At 34.5% G+C, this 18,115-nt stretch overlaps 1 protein-coding gene across 1 annotated transcript in view; it reads right to left on the minus strand.

Annotated features, from left to right (window-relative positions):
• Positions 1-18,115, minus strand: part of LOC149065262 (cytosolic carboxypeptidase 6-like) — a 659,637-nt gene that overhangs the window by 507,291 nt on the left and 134,231 nt on the right. The window lies entirely within an intron of this gene.

An 18,115-nucleotide genomic window follows, 5' to 3' on the forward strand; every position in this document is an offset into this window, starting at 1 on the left:
TTGCAGCAACATACACAACGGATAATAATAATCAATTATTGCAGTTTTGTCTTCGGTTACGGAACCGTTCTTTCCTCAAACTTTAATATAATTCGCAATTATAATAATTGATCTTATCTGCTATAATATCCCGCCGCTGTGGTGGTCGAGTGGTTATAGTGACGGACTCGCGATGCGAGGATCCGGTTTCGAACCCCACAGTGGTGGTCGGCTGAAGTTGGTTTTCTGTGGTTCCCAACTTCAAAGTGCGAATGCGAGCCGATCTCCCCGTTAAAAAGTCTCGCCACAGAGAGCAACAGGCCTACAACGTTACAAATATTCAATCATTACACTTCACTCACAATTTGAAGTATAGATGGCAGCACTGAAATATCATACACAACACTAGCTACACACTCAGACTGACACACTTTGTTCCAGACTCTGCCAACTGGGCTGGAAGAGATCTCGGCAACGGGATAAGTCCGGTGGCAGAGACCCTGACGTTCATTCATTCATTGCTATAATATCCCACTGTTCTGTAATTAGCATCACTGCAGAAGTTCTTGACATTGTTCAAAGCCTGGTTTACGGAAATCCATCATGATCATCAGTTTACGAAACTGTTTCCCCAAATTCTGCTTGTCATTCTGATGCTATCAAGGAAAAATATAATTTCACAAAAGTACAGTAGACTCTCGGTAATTCGACAACCCCAAAAGTATCCCCTTAAAGCCGGGTTTTTTCTAGAATTAGAACTTTTGCGTCGTGCGTAGCGTGAAAACGTTGATTGGTCAAAAACTTGAAATTCAGGATTTTTTGGTCAATCAGCGTTTTTACGCTGCGCGCACTGTAGAAACTTGCTTCTAGGAAAATCTGGCTTAAGCGGGTATCAAGTTAGCGGGGTATCGCTCTAAATTTTTGTCCGGCCGTTTTTGTGTACGTAATTACATACATTCGAACAATTCCATTAAATAAAATGCTGATTCTCATTAATTTTAATTCGGGGTTGCTTCATAATAGAATCAAAACGTATAAAACAATTTACCTCATGAAAAATAATCAAGTTTTGTTGTTCTTTCCGAATAGAGAGAAAACAAAAATTCTTCTACACTATTCAGTTTATCTCGCGGTTGTTCGGCTGTTTCCTGAGTGCGTAGGAATCGACGTATCACATCTATAGCTTTTAATGTATCATGGCGAGATGGTGCAGGTACTGCTTTATCTGAACTTTTTGAGATTCTATTTGAACATGAAGTACTTGCTTTTTGGTTGATCGATTCAAGAACACCGTCGTCTTCTGGAAGTCCTGAAGTTACAAGATCACAGTCGGTATTCACAAATTCATCGTCGATGCAATCACCCGTGGAGTTACAGCGTTATTTATCCTTTCTCGACGCGTAATCTGAGAGGAGTATTCAGAGAAATTATTGCTTTCCAAAGATTCAGATCAAAAAAACAACATGACGGAAGCATTTCCAAATCGTGGCAGTCGTGACTGATTTCCATGCAGAATCAATCATTTGAACAGCATCTGAAACAGAATTTTTTGCGTCCATTCCAACGTCCACAAATTCACAATTTTTATTTTTGGTCTGTGATTTTCTGTGAAAAGTTTTCATACTTAGGATAAATCATTGATCCAGTTCGACTTCAGCGGAGTTAAGGGAAACATGTGTCGAGTTAGAGAGTTTTCCCTACATTGGAATTAGTACTGCGCCAACTAAGGGGATAATAGATGTAGAGTTATCCGGACAGTCGAGTTATCCACGTGTCGAGTTATCGAGAGATTCTGCTATAATTCGCAGTTATAACAATTGATCTTTTCTGCTATAATATATACACTGTTGTGTAATTAGCGTCACTGCAGAATTTCTTGACTTCGTTCAAAGCCTGATTTAAGGAAACCGTTCATGATCATCAGTTTACGAAACTGATTCCCCAAATTTTGCTTATCATTCTCATTGCTATCATGGAAATATACTTTCACAAAAGTATTACATACAATCTGAACTTTCCGATATTTTTCACACTTTTAACTGCGATAAAATGATTCCGATTTTGAATGTTATCATTTTATGCAGAGGTTTAAAAGCATAATCGGTATTAAGTGATACATATTCTCGGTGCACTCCAGCTGAACAATGCTAAAATGGGCATTAAGTTATCAAATAAAAAGTGGAGAAAAATAGAATTTTGAAACTTTTGTTATGTGACAAGTGACTTCGAACTATCCAGGAAATTCGGAAAAAAAAAAGCTCGGCTCAAATTACACCAGCACATGAAATTTGATAGAAAATTCAAGGGGGAGCTCGTGGAAGTTCTGATTATCCAAAATTTGAATTAACCAAGTTCTACTGTACTTATCAGCTATTTCGATGCTGCAGAAGTAAAAGTTATTCGAGTGCAAAAGTCATACACAGAGCTCGGACGTTTAAGCAATAAAATAGTCAAAAAAGGCAGGCAGAAAGGCACAAAGACTCCTTAAATTAGACACTAGAAGAAAGAGCATTTATAATTGATGGAAGAAAGAAGAAGCAACTAAAATCTAGTTATTAAGGATCCGCAAACTGGTTGCACTACTGGTTCAATTACAGCTTAACTTGAATAATATATAATGCAGTTACTGTAAATTGATTTCTAGTCGAAATAAAGCGTTTCTAGTCCCTCAGAACGAGGTAGATTCCATCAACGCGGGGCCCGCACAGAAAATTATGAAATGACTTTTTCTTAACAGCCTACGCATATGATGAAATAGCATGGCTTGAATGAAATTGAATAAAACTTGATTCAAAATATATAAGGGGAAATGTTCAATTCATAAAATGACGAAAGCAATTTGAGATCTATTCTTAAAATTTTTAATTTACACAAAAAATAATTTCAAAATTTAATTTCAAATAACACTGATTCAATAAAAACTCATTGTTTCGCTGCATTTCATGCACTGAACAATTTCCTTTACTTTTTAATTGCATTGATGGCATGCTATTCTATCAAAGCATGAAATTCGCAAAAAAAATCAAATTTGTATGATTTTATACTGCACATAGGATACAGAATTTGATATGCGTATAAAAAGTTGAAATAAATCAATGGTTGATTGACATTTCGAACACCCCTTATATTTTTGAATACCCCGCTCACTCACTTTCATATTTCCTAAGTAGTAACACATACATCTGCCATTCACAGGTGCTAATGAAATCATCTAAAATCCGGTATAACTCCAGCGGGCAGGGGAAGGACAAAAGCCAGTGCGTGTAGAGCTGGTAACAAATTCATTCTCCTAAAGTCATTCCTCCACTTTTCCGTGGCTTAGTTCGTTCTAGACTGGAGTATGCCGTAAGGTTTTCGCGACCATACCTACAGAGAGACATAGACTTGGTTGAACGGGTGAAGAGAAGAGCTACGCGTGTCCTAATTGGCACTTGAGTTATGAAGAGAGACTTCATTTTTTGAATGTGTTTACATCGTGGAAATGTTATGTTATATTTACTTAGAATTTGACAACCATGAGTATTATTTATGGGCATTGTATAATATTTATTATGTGTATATATATTATTTTTGATTGCATTTTTAATTGGGTTGCTGTATTTTTGAAATATATGACATCCATATTTTTATGGGCACCTTTTTCTCAGCCACGTCGTTGGGCATTTTGCCTGTTGTGGCGTTGTATTTGTATTACTTCTTGCTTGGACCCGCAGCAAAGAAAGTTCAGATTTTGTTTATTTTGTTTTATTTATTTATATTTTTTTATTTATGCATTTTTTGGATGCATGTTTCAATCCGGAAAAAAATAAGAAAAGGATGACTGGAAGTTAAGAGAATTTGCCTGTAATTCTGAGAAAGGAACAAAGTTCACATGCGCCATACCTGAATCAAACAAACGTTGGATTCTCCAAAACATTAGAGGAAAAAATTCGAAATAACCAGGTAATTTCAACATTAAATCAAATAGAAAACTCCAGGGGAGTTCCTAAAATTCGAACTAACAAAGTTATAATTATCCAAGTTCCACTTCGTTACAAATGTATCAAATATTTCGTAGAAATGATTGATAAATATCAATTTTTTTGGAGGATTCAACACTAGAACGACGGGAATTTTGAACTCCCTAAAACAACCGAAGCGGTCATTTTCACCGCAATAGGATAAAAAACTGAGCATGTATATTTTTCTTTATCGAAACTGGTTTAAAACAGCATCTATTCAGTCTTTTAGTCCACGTATTGTTTTCATCAACTCCTTATTCATGCACCAATTTTTTTTTGGAATTTAAGACAAAATAGCTTGTCAAATCCCGAACATTGTATACATATATCAGAGAGTTTATCAATGCCGATCACGCTGTGCTCAACCAATTTATTTGATTGGAAACATCTACGGCACTCACACAGTAGAGTTTTGCCCTGTCCATGATTTCGACTCATCTTTGATACTCAAGACGTGGATTTCCTGTGCTTACCAACAATATATGAATTTTATATTATTTCAAAATCAACAGAATTAACAAGAATTTTAGCTCCTGATTATTTTCCGGATTTTCCCTGATTATTCACCATGTCTAACTAACATGTCTTACATGGCACCAGTTTTCCGTCAGGTTCGCTTGAAAAACAAGCCTAAGGTTTTCAACAAATGATTATAGAAGTATTACTGTTGAGCAAACCCGAAAGTGACTATGCAGATGGAAAATGAAGATCTTTGTTATAGGAACGTACTTTTTTACGTCCCGTGAAGAATTCTAAACTCCTGATACTCACACCAATGCAATAAAAGCAGCAGGAAACCACGAAAATGACATATAAATCAAATTGCGTATGCCGCAGCTTTGAAATTCACAAAATTAATGCTGGCAGATAGGAAACACCATGATGAAACCTCGGTTCGCCCAATACTCGTGTTAGAATGAGAAAGATTCACATTTCAAGAATTTTTGTGAATATTTGGAAATGACCGCCACCGTCATTCTAGGTAGAACTTCGTGCCATCTCTAAACTAAGAAACGCGAAAAAATCATATCCAAGGAGCGTGTGTGTGTTCAAATGCCTACACAAGATGAGAATGTATATATCAATAACATGAACTTGACCGTTAAGTGTAACCGCATGTCAAAGTATCTGTGCGTTCAAAAATAACCGCATCCTTCTTTCTAGCGCTAATAGTTTAAAGATCAATAGAGTAGTTGGTCACAAGTAGATATATTTTTGTTACGTCTACTATGTACCACGTATGGTTCACCACTCCAAAATGTTCGAAACCCACGAAAGTTAACCAATAGACAATTTAAAGAGAGAGTTTGTATTTCTATATATATATTTTTTCCTCCGAGCATTGGCAACACGTTTCAGTCACGAGCAAATGACGGAAGATAAAGGAAAAAAACGGGAACTTTATCCTTGAAGACGCCGACATGAAAATTTTCTTTTAGCTTGTCTCAAGAAACCAGACAAAGTTTCATGGTATTTTTTTTCTTCCTTTTTTTGGAAATCTCGGTTGTTTTTTTCCTCCCCACTCAGACAGTTTCTTTTCTCTTCCATGAAACTAATCATTTTAAAATAAGAAACACGGAACGCAGACAGGAGACGGGGAGAGAAAAAGTATCTTTCAAGTTATTTCTTTCATTACATTTAAGATAGGATATTTTTTTTTTTTTTTAAATGGACAAGAAATACAAAATTTCTATATTTTTTTAAAAAATTTAGGAATTAAATATAGAAAAAAAAGTGATGTCGAGAGGATGAAAAAACGCTTGGAAATATGCCAAAATAAAATCCATGACGGAATTGAAATTTCTAATATAATGTGCTAGAAAATCTTACTTCGATAAATATAATTGTTTTATAGTGATATTTTTTCTTTTTCATGTTGACTGTTATGCTTAAAAGTCTTTTTTTTTTTTTACTTTATTTCAAATCCTTTTGTGATGGTTTGAAGAAGTTTTGAACGTTAAGGAAATAAGAAAATTTTCTGTATACAATAGTAATTATTATACAGGGATTTCTATATGTTTCATGCTTTAAACTTCTCGTTAGTTTTGGTTTACATTTTCGTACAGCGTGACATTAATTAATTCATTTCTGACTGGTATTTTCATTCGAGAACTAACTCGTGCCATTAAATATTCTTAAATGGTGCTGAAGTAGTTTCATCAGGAAATTAATACTTCAGATACGGAAAATTGGCTGATTGAGGAGATATCGATGTTTCCGGAAAGGAAAATACATCTCGGCCCTCACGGAGGACACGAACCCCTGTCTTTTGCTGGACGAGTGCTCTACCAACTAAGCTACGAAGACAGATAGAATTTCCCCTCCATGGAGCGTATGTATATGCTGAATGGCTCCGTGCAATGGACGGTGGCAACAATACGCTGGATGACATCAGGGCCACTAGATGACGGTATATGACGAAAGACGTCACTCTCCACCGTCCATTGCACGGAGCCATTCAGCATATACGTACGTTCCAAGGAGGGGAAATTCTATCTGTCTTCGTAGCTTAGTTGGTAGAGCACTCGTCCAGCAAAAGACCGGGGTTCGTGTCCCCGTGAGGGCAGAAATGAATTTTCCTTTCCTGAAACATCGATATCTCCTCAATCAACCAGTTTTCCGTATCTGTCGTATGAACAAGGGAGAGTAACGTCTTTCGTCATGCATTAATACTTGCACATAAAAGAAAGTACAGTAGCACCTCTCGATAATGGACACACATGTGACCGAAAATTGTATCCGCTAACGGGGAGGTACGATGTACGGAAGAAACTATAAGACTATTACAATTATACAACGTTTGACATCGGTCGCAATTGTAGGAAAGGGAGGGTTTCGTATATATTTTAATGTTAAAATATATACGTTACTGTGTATGTGTGAAAGTAATACACAGGCGGCAATACATAGTCACCAATCATCTCGATAAAGAAGGTTTGATTACATTTATCACTTTCACCGGTGATTATGCTTAATTCGCTAATAAAGTTTAAAAGTCTGATAAATATTTAAAAAAAAATATAATTTTTGTTCTCTTCATTAAACCAATTAATAATTTTTTTACCCATACATTACATGATACGTGCGCTACACGTATATTTTCAATAAAAATTAAATTAAAATATGTATGAAAAAGATAAAAAATATTCATAACAACATTATTAGTAATGTAATGTTGGCTTTCTTTTTAAACATATCAACAAACAAAACCAAATATGACCATTCGTATTCACCATCCTGGACCCACGTATGCATAGTGTGTCATTATTTGGTCCTTTTCTTTTGATTTTTATCGTGTTTTTTCTCCTTTTTCCCCGCAATGCAGGTACAACCAGCGTTTTTGGTATGTAAATAAATTAGTGAAAATAGTCACGTTTAGATAATTTAGTTATTAATTGACGATTTATCATATTTATTAACGAGCTTGGGATAAAACATACGTAACCTTAGTTATTAATGATTACTGCTCGGTTTATGACAAAAAATTAATAAATTAGAATATGGTTGATTCTACTGCCCGCTATCGAGAGTGTTTGCAAACGAAAAGTGAAATACAATTAAGCCCCACGGGACCGGGGATCAGAAAAAGTTTCCGTTAATGGGAGGTGTCCGCGTCCGTTAACGTGGAGTGTGTGTGTGCGTTTAAGGAGGTTCCACTGCATAGAGAACGAACGAATCCTCCTGTATAACGTTCTTCCTTGCAATCTAATGTATTGGGAGGAGAAGCTAATAATTTTTGGTGATTTTAAAATTCCAGTGAGTATTCAAAATTATTATTTTGAGCAAATGTTTACTCCACATATCGAAAATTATGATTCCGTTTGTATGTTTCTATTTCTCGTCTGATGTACGATTGACATGTAAACTACCACCAAAGGGTTGAAATTTGAAGAAAAAAAAATTAACTAAATTGATTGTTTTTTCATAATGCGTCAATTTTTTTAGTATTAATTTAATTAATACTAATTCAAAAACACGTGCGAAATACCACAGTTTTTACTTATAGAAACATTCAGATTTAAAATATTACAAGGGTTATATTTTGAAGTGGTTATCATAGGTTTGAGATAATCAGTCATTGTTTAACCCCCAATACGATTTTAGTGTGTTTGTTAAAAATTTCAATAATTTGTACATTTACATTAAGTAGGAAAAATTTGGATTTATTTATTATAAAACCAAATTTCTACTGAAATTCTCATTAAAACTTACAATGAAGTTCAAAGCACCGAATTTAAATTTATTCTAAAATATTTATTTTACTTGTGTTACTTTTATTAAGATCTGCACATTTATTCGATATGTAAAAGAATAAGAGATTTTTTGAATTAATTGAATTAATAGTAAAGTTTATGTAAAGATCTTTTTTTATATAACTTGGCTGAGAAATTCAGTGAAAAAGCCGATTCAAAATGCATAATACGGAAGTTTATTATACAGTTTTTGACATACGACAGTTTTTAATTGTACAAACATTCAATTCAAAAATTCTACAATGATTCAATCTTTAATTAATTGACAAACGTTTTGAAATATCAGAACCAGCACCTTATCTCAATTTCAGTGTAAATATTCTATTCAATTAAATAATAATTTTTAAATTTACACTGTGTGAAAAATTTCTATTCTGTTTATAAAAGACGTATTTCTGCTGGTATATATTTCATTTTATTCCTACTGAACTTCAAATAAACCTGAATTATTATTATTATTATTAATTTTTGTTGTATTCATTTGAAATTAGTTTGTTTATTTTCCTTTACATAAAATTTACACATTCATTTGGTATATATATAAAATCTTCGCGACAATCTCGATCGATAGGAAAGAAATTTTAGGTTTGACATGATTAGATTCAGGAATTTTCGAAAATTTAAAATTGATGTAAATATTCCAATATAATATAAACTATGTCGAATAATAAACTATGTCGAATAATAAACTATGTCGAATAATAAACTATGTCGAATAATAAACTATGTCGAATAATAAACTATGTCGAATAATAAACTATGTCGAATAATAAACTATGTCGAATAATAAACTATGTCGAATAATAAACTATGTCGAATAATAAACTATGTCGAAGTTTAAAAACGCATCAAGAACGGCTTGCATGCATGATAAAATAACCAAAATAACCCGACAACAATGTTATTGAACAATAATTTATTGAAAATTAAAGAAATTGCGTTTATGTCATCGCAGACACTTGTGAGATAGCACTGTGACGTCACAAAATTTACGTTCGCGTGTGAAATATATTCTCATGTGACCAGTGGGGTGCGGCATCGTGCAGGAAGTAGGGAAAGGTAATAAACTGTCTTTGTTCGACACAAAAGATCGTCCAACCCAACTATATTTTCGTACACCACCAAACCTCTATTGACATCCCCCCCCCCAAAAACCCATTTGCTTTCAACCTTCATCACACAATCGGTTAGAGCAGTGGTTCTCAATCTTTTTTGACTCGCGGAGACCTTTTCAGTATATAATTTCTATGTCGGAGCCCTGTATACCTCTTTCTTTTATTTATCTGTCAAATTTACTGATTTATTTCAGTTTCCTCAAGTCACTGTGGAGCCATGGAAAGTGCACACGGAGTCCCAAGGGCTCCGCGGAGCACCGGTTGAGAACCGCTGGGTTAGAGGGGAAAAAGAAAGCGTTTCAGTTTATTTGGTGTGTGTGTGTGTGTGTGTGTGTGTGTGTGTGTGTGTGTGTGTGTGTGTGTGTGTGTGTGTGTGTGTGTGTGAATATCCTTTCCCTCACAGAAATTCCCCTCTTATGTCGCTTTCACTGTTATTTCGATATAGAAGTTTCACTTCATTTTTATTATAAAATGTATTATAAAAATTTATTTTCTATGTTTTGGCTGGAATTCATTCGAAAAAAGCCCATTCCCTTTATTAAGTTTGTGATTAAACTTTTAATTTATTTATGTTTGTACCTTCCATATTGTAAACTTAAATTTTTCTTCAATTTAAAATTCATTTTATTCATACATGGAAGACTTCAATTATGAAAGTAATTTGTAAAACTTGAAATGAAACGTATAGTATTTTACTTGAATATTTCTTTCATCATGCGATATTGGTGTTATTTTCAATACAATCTCTCTGTCTATTTCTAATTGCCTCAGTTTTGAAACGTTATTGTAAATAAAGATCTGCATATATACAATTGGATATTTATTTATTAGTTACAGTTTTAAATAAAAAATAGGATTTTGAAATAGAAAATACATCTGAAATTTTAAACACGAGTTTTTGTTAATATGTGAAAGGAAAGTTTATTTTACCATTTCTAGGAAATTTAATTATATACAAATACAAATACAACGCCACAACAGACAAAATGCCCAACGAGGTAATTCTAATACTGTAATTCAGCAACTGCCTATTACGTAACGTACAATTTGATTAAATTCAAAACTATCTATCGAATGAAACGTTTTTTTCTAACGAAGTTAATTTCTAAATTCCGAATTATAATTTTAAAATATTTTTTTCTTTTAAAAATTTCAAGTTGTTTAAAACTTCTAAGGAAATTATAATAAATAATATGAGTATTTTCTAATACAGAAATGCTCTTTTAGTATATTGTGCTACAAAGTTCTTAAAACTGCATTAAAATGAATATCAGAATGACTTACTTTAGTACAGTTTCATCACGATTTTTTAATCTTTAGAGATTACATTTTTAGTCATTAGAAATATTTTAGAAATTACAGTGAAGAAATATAAGTAATGCTTATATATATATTACTTAAGAATTACAAAGTATGTTTTTTTTTTCATTAGTTAGTCCTATTATATTAAATAGTCACAACTTAATTTATTTATTCATTTTCATGCATATTGATTTCAGTTTAGTTTACGCACAAACATTCCAATTTTCTTTTATCACATTCTTATATTTATTATTTCATAAATATATTCAACAAAAGAAAGCCAAGAAAAACACACAAAAACAAAAAAAAAATCCGTTTCTAGTATTTCACAATAAATACGACAAACCCAAACACATAATAACAACAACACGGAAATAAAGCTCTCAGTATCACTTGGAAACCTAATAAATTTGGTATCAATATTTAAAATCCTCACGTATCTTAGGAAATATGAATTTTTGCCAGGGAAAACGGCATTTTGGAGATACCAAAAAAAAAAATATATAATAATAATAAATAAAGAAGCTTCAAAGACAAGAAAAATTTATACATTTTATACATATATCAAGGGCAGAAGCATCTATAAACAAAACAAAAAAAAATTTAGGAATATATACAAATAATATATATATATCTAAGAAACGTCAGGATGTAAATAAATAAATAAATATGCGTGTATATGCTCTATTTTTTTTTTCATCTTTTCTTTCTGGGTAAAAAAAAAAAAAAAAACGGGAAAATAGAATGGTGTGAAAATAAATATTCGGAACGTGTCTAACATTTTAGCTTTCTTTTCCTTGGGTTTTCCTTTGGGAAAGAAATACATATATGTGGGAAAGAAAACTTCATGCCGAATAGGAAATAGAACCACTCTTGAATTTCGAATAAATATAAAAGAGAAAAGACAATGGAGAACGTGTGAGAAATGAAAGAACGTGTAGAATCGAGAGGAAAAAACGAGAACAATTGAAGAAGATAAGGGGAGAACGCGTTAAAACCGAACACACAACAAACAACAACTACACGGGAAAAGAGCCTGGAAACAATTTTTAAGCATAAAAACGAACGAAAATATTAAATTTTGTGTTTGGTATGTGAGCTGACGTTTCGAGTTAGAATATGTTCTATCTCTCTCTTTCTGATGAATGATTTGGTTGTTGTTTTTTGTGTGTGCTTTTTGTGCTCCGAAAGTTATTTCTTGATTGATTATTGTTTCTGGTATGTTATTTATGATTCATGGAGGTGAGCTTGTTGTTTTAATGTCTGGATCAGGCTCGAATTATTGGAGCCAAGGATCTAAGTGTGTGCGTGTGTGTGCGGAATCTTGATGATTTGATGCATTGGCGAGAATTTTTGTTTTCTTGTAATATAAATATACTGTACAAAAAATATATGTATAGTCAAATCTCGATGAGTAGAACGTGTCGCAGCCGACAAAAACTTCCACGAATTATCATTAGTTCGACTTTCAAGTATTACGTCAGCATCGATGGAGGAGAGAGAGGGGGGTTCCGACTTGCAGAATTTTTATGACAAGGGGGGTGTTTGGATGACGCCTACGTGATCAACCACCCTTTATGAAAATATGAAATATTCTTAATGGCATCTTACTCGGTGCGCCAAAAACGAGAAAAATCTTCCGCTAGTTTGTAGGCACCTAAACTAAGATTCTCCATAATGATAAATCCCTTACAGAGCCACTTCAGTGATCTACAAATGTTTCACGGATCCTTCAAGTGCTCAGGAAATGTTTTTGGGCCGCTTAAGTACTCGATAATTGTGCCACGTGTCAATGAAGGGATCTCTAAATTTGCCACGGATCGTTTAAGTGTTCTGGAACTGTGTCGCGGGTCACTTAAGTGATATTTGAATGTGCCACAGGGCCTATACTTCAGTGATATTTGAATGTGCCACAGGGCCTATACTTCAGTGATCTGAATATGTGCCACCTAAATGCCCTGGAATTTACGCCACGGGTCATTTAAGCGACCTGTAAATGTGCCGCTTAGTTCATTTTTACAAAATTGGTTTTGAGGGGGCAGGCCACATAAGATAACCTTCAGGGCCATATTTGGTCCGCGGCTCAAGGGTTTATCATGTATGGTTTAAAGGGTGGATCGCAATGAATTTCTTAAACAGAAATTTTGAATTCTTACCCTTCAAATAGCATTGAAATTAACAGAAATCTCGATTATAATAACATATAAAGGTATTTGCTTTCGAAATTTTAATTTTTTTTTATGTTATTTACATTATTTTTTTTTTTGTCTGGAGGGGGAGAGGCGCACGAGCCCCCTATGACACCCTCCTGCGTTCGTTTCTGATCCCATCAATATTCGTAAGGAGGTAGGGGGCAGTGCTGACGAAATTTTGCTGACAAGGGGGTGTGTCAAAAGTTTTTAAAATTTGCAGACGTAATACTCGAACGGCCTCGCTGTTTACGAATATTGTATTGGTAAAACATGCCAAACTGCGGAAGATAAAGAAATTCGAAAAGATAAGTTATTCTAATTTAATCATATATTAACTTATTGAGCAAGGATATTAAGAGAAATAAACTAGACTTAAACACGGTGTTCTGTTAAATGAATTGTCAAACTCGGAGGGTTGTTAGTAGGCACCAAGAGGAACGAAAATTGCGATGGAACATGGTGTCGCAAATCACGTTGAGAGGGTTAAAATCGCGAAAAACGCATGCCGGCTGAGTCCAGAGAAGACGAAAGGTGATTGTCAGTTGTGATCGCTGAATGCGTTCGTGGGTTCGCTCACCATATGTGACGTAAGTAGCGTCGCGAAACGCATGCGTTGGGGTAGGATCACGCGCTGCGGATGACGTAAATTAGCGCTATTGCGGTGATTATCTCTTGGGGGCTGTGTTACATTATATTACTAAATGCTACATTATTATACTAAATGCTACATTATTATACTAAACGCTACATTATTATACTAAATGCTACATTATTATACTAAACGCTACATTATTATACTAAATGCTACATTATTATACTAAATGCTACATTATTATACTAAATGCTACATTATTATACTAAATGCTACATTATTATACTAAATGCTGAATTGCTGAATGCTAAATTATATTGCTAAATGCTGAATTGCTGAATGCTAAATTATGTTACTAAATGATAAATTCTATCGCTAAATTTTACTTTTTAAATTTCTCTCATCCCAAAAACTTCGACTTAAAGGAAGAAAACTTGGAGTAAAGGGAAATTTTTTTTTAACACCGAAATAGAAATAAAATTCTGGATCTGAGGTGAAAACTTTTCGAGTTAAACAGATATTCGAGCTATGGAAGTTCGTCTTATCTTGAATTGACTGCATATGTTACGGTAAATATCATAAATCCGGTCATTATGCCTAATTGCCGAATATTTTGGTAAGTTGAGTAAATTTCCCTAAATTCATAAAATCAGAAAATTTTTTACATAGATTTAGAAAAAGAGTGAAAATGAAGTGCGTGTGTGTGTGTGTGTCAAAATAAAAAAATCTAAATTTTTATACTGTCCAATAAGAATGTTGGCTGGCAAGACGTCACGAGAGGCGGAGTTTTAGGCAAAACTGAATTTCAAAGTTTAAAAACGAAAAATGAAAGGATTTTGTATTGAATCAGTAAACGATAGAGGGGCGCAGTGTAATACGGGCTCAGCAAAAAACAAACAAAATTGAATATTGATTATGTTGAATTATTGTTTAACTATTTTAAGATTATTTTTCTTTTTCTTTATGAATATCTTGAGAACAATATTTTACCAATGATTGGTTCGTGGCCGGCTCTCAGTATATATCAGTATGCATAAATTTCAATTTGCTCTGGACTGATTGTTATAATCCTTTGGGCAATCACGTCAGTGTATAATGTATATTTGTATTTTGTGTTTGCGTGTGTTGTGTTACTGTGCGGTTTAATGTGTTATAACACGTGTTTGTGTAAATAAATTTCAATTTCAATTAGTCACTATTACCGGTGACTATGCACAGCGTCATTGTTGAATTGGATAAACTCCCCTAAATTAATCAATCTTACCGAAGATTATGCATAATATCCAAGCGTCACGTCATTGGTAAACATGACAATTCGTACTTTACGGTATACTATACCGGGTAATTGATACATGCGCTGTACTATTATATCGGGGTACGATCGTAAAATATGTTATCATTATATCGGGGTATGAATATATTTATCACACACACTAGACTCATTTGGGTTTTTTTAATATTTATCAAAATCACCAATTACACTAAGGTAGTATGCATAATCACAGAAAAAGACGATAAATTTCAATTATTTATCAAATTCATCAACGGCACCTGCTTATTATGCATACACATATCGATTTTGTGCCGCGGTGAAATCTAAAAGAAGTTTCTTCATACAGTATGCTGAAAAAAAAAAAAATCAAGACCACCTCACTTTCAATTACTACTGTCGCCACCTGGAGACCATTAAATAAGAGAGACTACTGAGCCTCTATTTCAGCGCGTAGTGCCACATTGTGTAAGTTAGGAAGGAATGGTATAAACGTATCTACAGTGGTGTACACAGATAGTGCGCTTGTGCCCGGCAAAGAGGACTGTGTTCGATTCTCTGCGGAGACAGACTTTTCTTTCTGAGTTCATATGCGTGTGGTCCAACAGTCATCATTGATTTGAAATATTGGACTCGACCTCTCAACCCAAACACGCGAGATTTTTGTAGAAGCTGAGTTTAAAGTTATCTTCATTTTAACTCTAAATCAGAGAAAGGTTATTAAAGAACAGAAAGGACTAACGGATCCTTTCCCTCATTTGCGCCGTCTTTTCTTCGGGTTTTTGAATTTGAATATCTCTGCAAATATTGCACTTAAAAACGTAGAATTTTTTTTGGCCCTCACAACAGACCGGGATGCCTATAAACAAACCCTACATTTCTAGATACATTGTAGAAATTTAGCGCATCGTGATCGGCCGAAATACGTGATGAACTATTATGTCACTCATGGTGAAGTTTTTGCTGGCGACGTTTAACAGTAGATACATTTGATTGTGCTTGAATCCGCCAGCCGCCGTTGGAGTAATGGTTATAGTACAAGACTCATGTACCGCAGGTTGTGTGTTCGATTCGGTCTGAAGCAAATCCAAATTCTTTTTTCCATCTTTCCTGTCATTTACTAAAAAATGTTTCTATTTTTGTTTCCCATTTAATCAAATGCGATTCACGTGCATCGGGAAGACAATAATAACGGCTCGCGAAGCGAGCGCCCCTCTATCATTTACTGATTCAATACAAAATCCTTTCATTTCTCGTTAATAAACTTTGAAATTCAGTTTCGCCTAAAACTCCGCCTCTCGTGACGTCATGCTAGCCTTTTTCTGGCTCGCAGCTACCAATCACCGGCGTGCTAAATCTTCTTGTGTTACTAAGAAAGTAGGGATTGTAATTACGCCTCTGGGATACAACATTCTTATTGGACAGTATAAAAATTTAAATTTTTTAGTTTGACATACACACACACTTCATTTTCACTCCGAAAACTGGTACAACGTAATTTTTGAACGCCTTTTGACCACTTCTTAAATCCAAATCACACCTCTACGACGGACAGTTGATGGTATAAAAGCACCATTAGCACTTACAGGACATTACCCAGTGTAATACGGGCTCTAAATTAACGGCACATTTTTTAGTGAGATCCTTAAACTCTATGATCCACCTCTGGATAGATCTAAAGTTAGAATAGGATATATATTTAGCTATAAAAACAGTCAGAATTACCTTTATAAAGGATTTCCAGATAGTTTCTTCGTTTCTGTCTAAAACGGGTAAAATAATGTGGATGGGGGAAAAGAGGTGGAGCTCAAAATAAATTAAAAAACACAGAAGACATTAAAAACAAAGCAAGCGCGATTGTCATTCTCTTGTAGAATCCTCCCCAATTCAAAAATGTATATATCTATCTCTGATTTTATAGCCAGCAAATCAGAGAGAAAGGCTTTTATCCACGTAATTACCGCTCATTAATCAAGCCATTAGAGTGTTAACTCTCCCGTCCTCCCAGCTCTTGGCCCAGAGAGAGAGAGAGAGAGAGAACTACCATTTTCCCACCCTCTTTTTTTTTTCCCACGATATAAGACGCTCTTGTTCCTGCTGTTCCTGGGGGTTCGAACACGTAATCTCTCGACTCGCGTGGTTGGTGGTAGAAAGAGGGAGACTCCATTCACTTTTTTTCGATGCTACTTATCTTAAAAAGTTGACGCTCTCCGAATGAAGAATATGGGATTAAAAGGAGGGAAAAGGAAAAGGGAAATTGCATGAAAAATAGAAGAAATAAATAATGGAAACTACTATCGCACTTTGGTTAAGCCCTAAGCAATTTACTATCGCTGGCGGAGGTGGGGAGGGGGGGAGGCCGGTGTACGAGAGTACCGAGTAAGTTTGGGTGACAAACAGCATTACACGAACGCCGCTTCTCTCTCATTCATTTATCTCCATTTTTCCTCATGTTATTTAGAAGAGGAAAAGGAAATATTGCCGGAATAGTGAAAATATCTGGACAAGAAGTTTGTTTTGCAAAAATTCTAATCATATTTGACTTTAATTTTCTATCGCATAGGGGGTGCGAGGGGAAACGAATTGAGTATTAATTGAATCGGAAAGACTTTTACTTTTTTAGGTAGTCTTGGAATTACTTTCAAATTAGAGGAGGGGAATTCAATGATTCTCATTGTTAATGTGGCAATAAAAGAATAAGGAATTATTTTATGTAAAGAAATTAGTCTACAATTAATATGTATACAGGGTGTTCTGTAAGTGCTGATGCTGCTTTTAGTTCATCAACCGTCCGTCGTAGAGAGAGATATGATTTCAATTTAAAATATCCCCAAAAGGCATTGAAAAATCTGGGGAGAGGGGGGTTCACGTGGAATAAATACTGCTGTAATAAAAGATTTGGGGGCATTCTGTTCGTTGTTTGCGTATCCTTTCTTCGACTTGTGTACGTTAGTGCCACCTACCGGCTGTTTTTTTTTTCCTGTCTTAAAATAATTCCCGTGGGCTAGTGATGCTAACCCTGCAAACTTTATTTCGGTTATTTTTCCGGTTTTTATGAATTTTTTAAAGTTTCTACGGACTTTATGTCCACCCTGTATAATAAAAAAAATAAATAAAACGGTGTCCAAAAATTACGCGACGGCAAAAAAGAGGACTGCGGGGCCGGTAATGTTATTAATGTTAATACTTACAAAAAGAAGTGAAATCCCATCGAAAACTTTCCATGTATAAAATGTGTCTCGAGATTCTATATCCGTAAAAAGTTGTGATATCTGAAGTTGAGTCAAGTCAAATGTTGTGACATTAACTGTGACACTTTGATTCACAAATCATTCCAACGCTCTACACCATAATTTCCCAACCTTTCTTGTCCCATCGCCCCCTTCTTCAGAAATGTTTCTACCTTCGCTT

The sequence above is a fragment of the Pholcus phalangioides genome, unplaced genomic scaffold (genome assembly GCF_987345545.1).
Source record: "Pholcus phalangioides strain wild (caught in Gottingen) unplaced genomic scaffold, Ppha-v1.0 ptg000040l_1, whole genome shotgun sequence".
Taxonomy (NCBI): Eukaryota; Metazoa; Arthropoda; class Arachnida; order Araneae; family Pholcidae; genus Pholcus; species Pholcus phalangioides.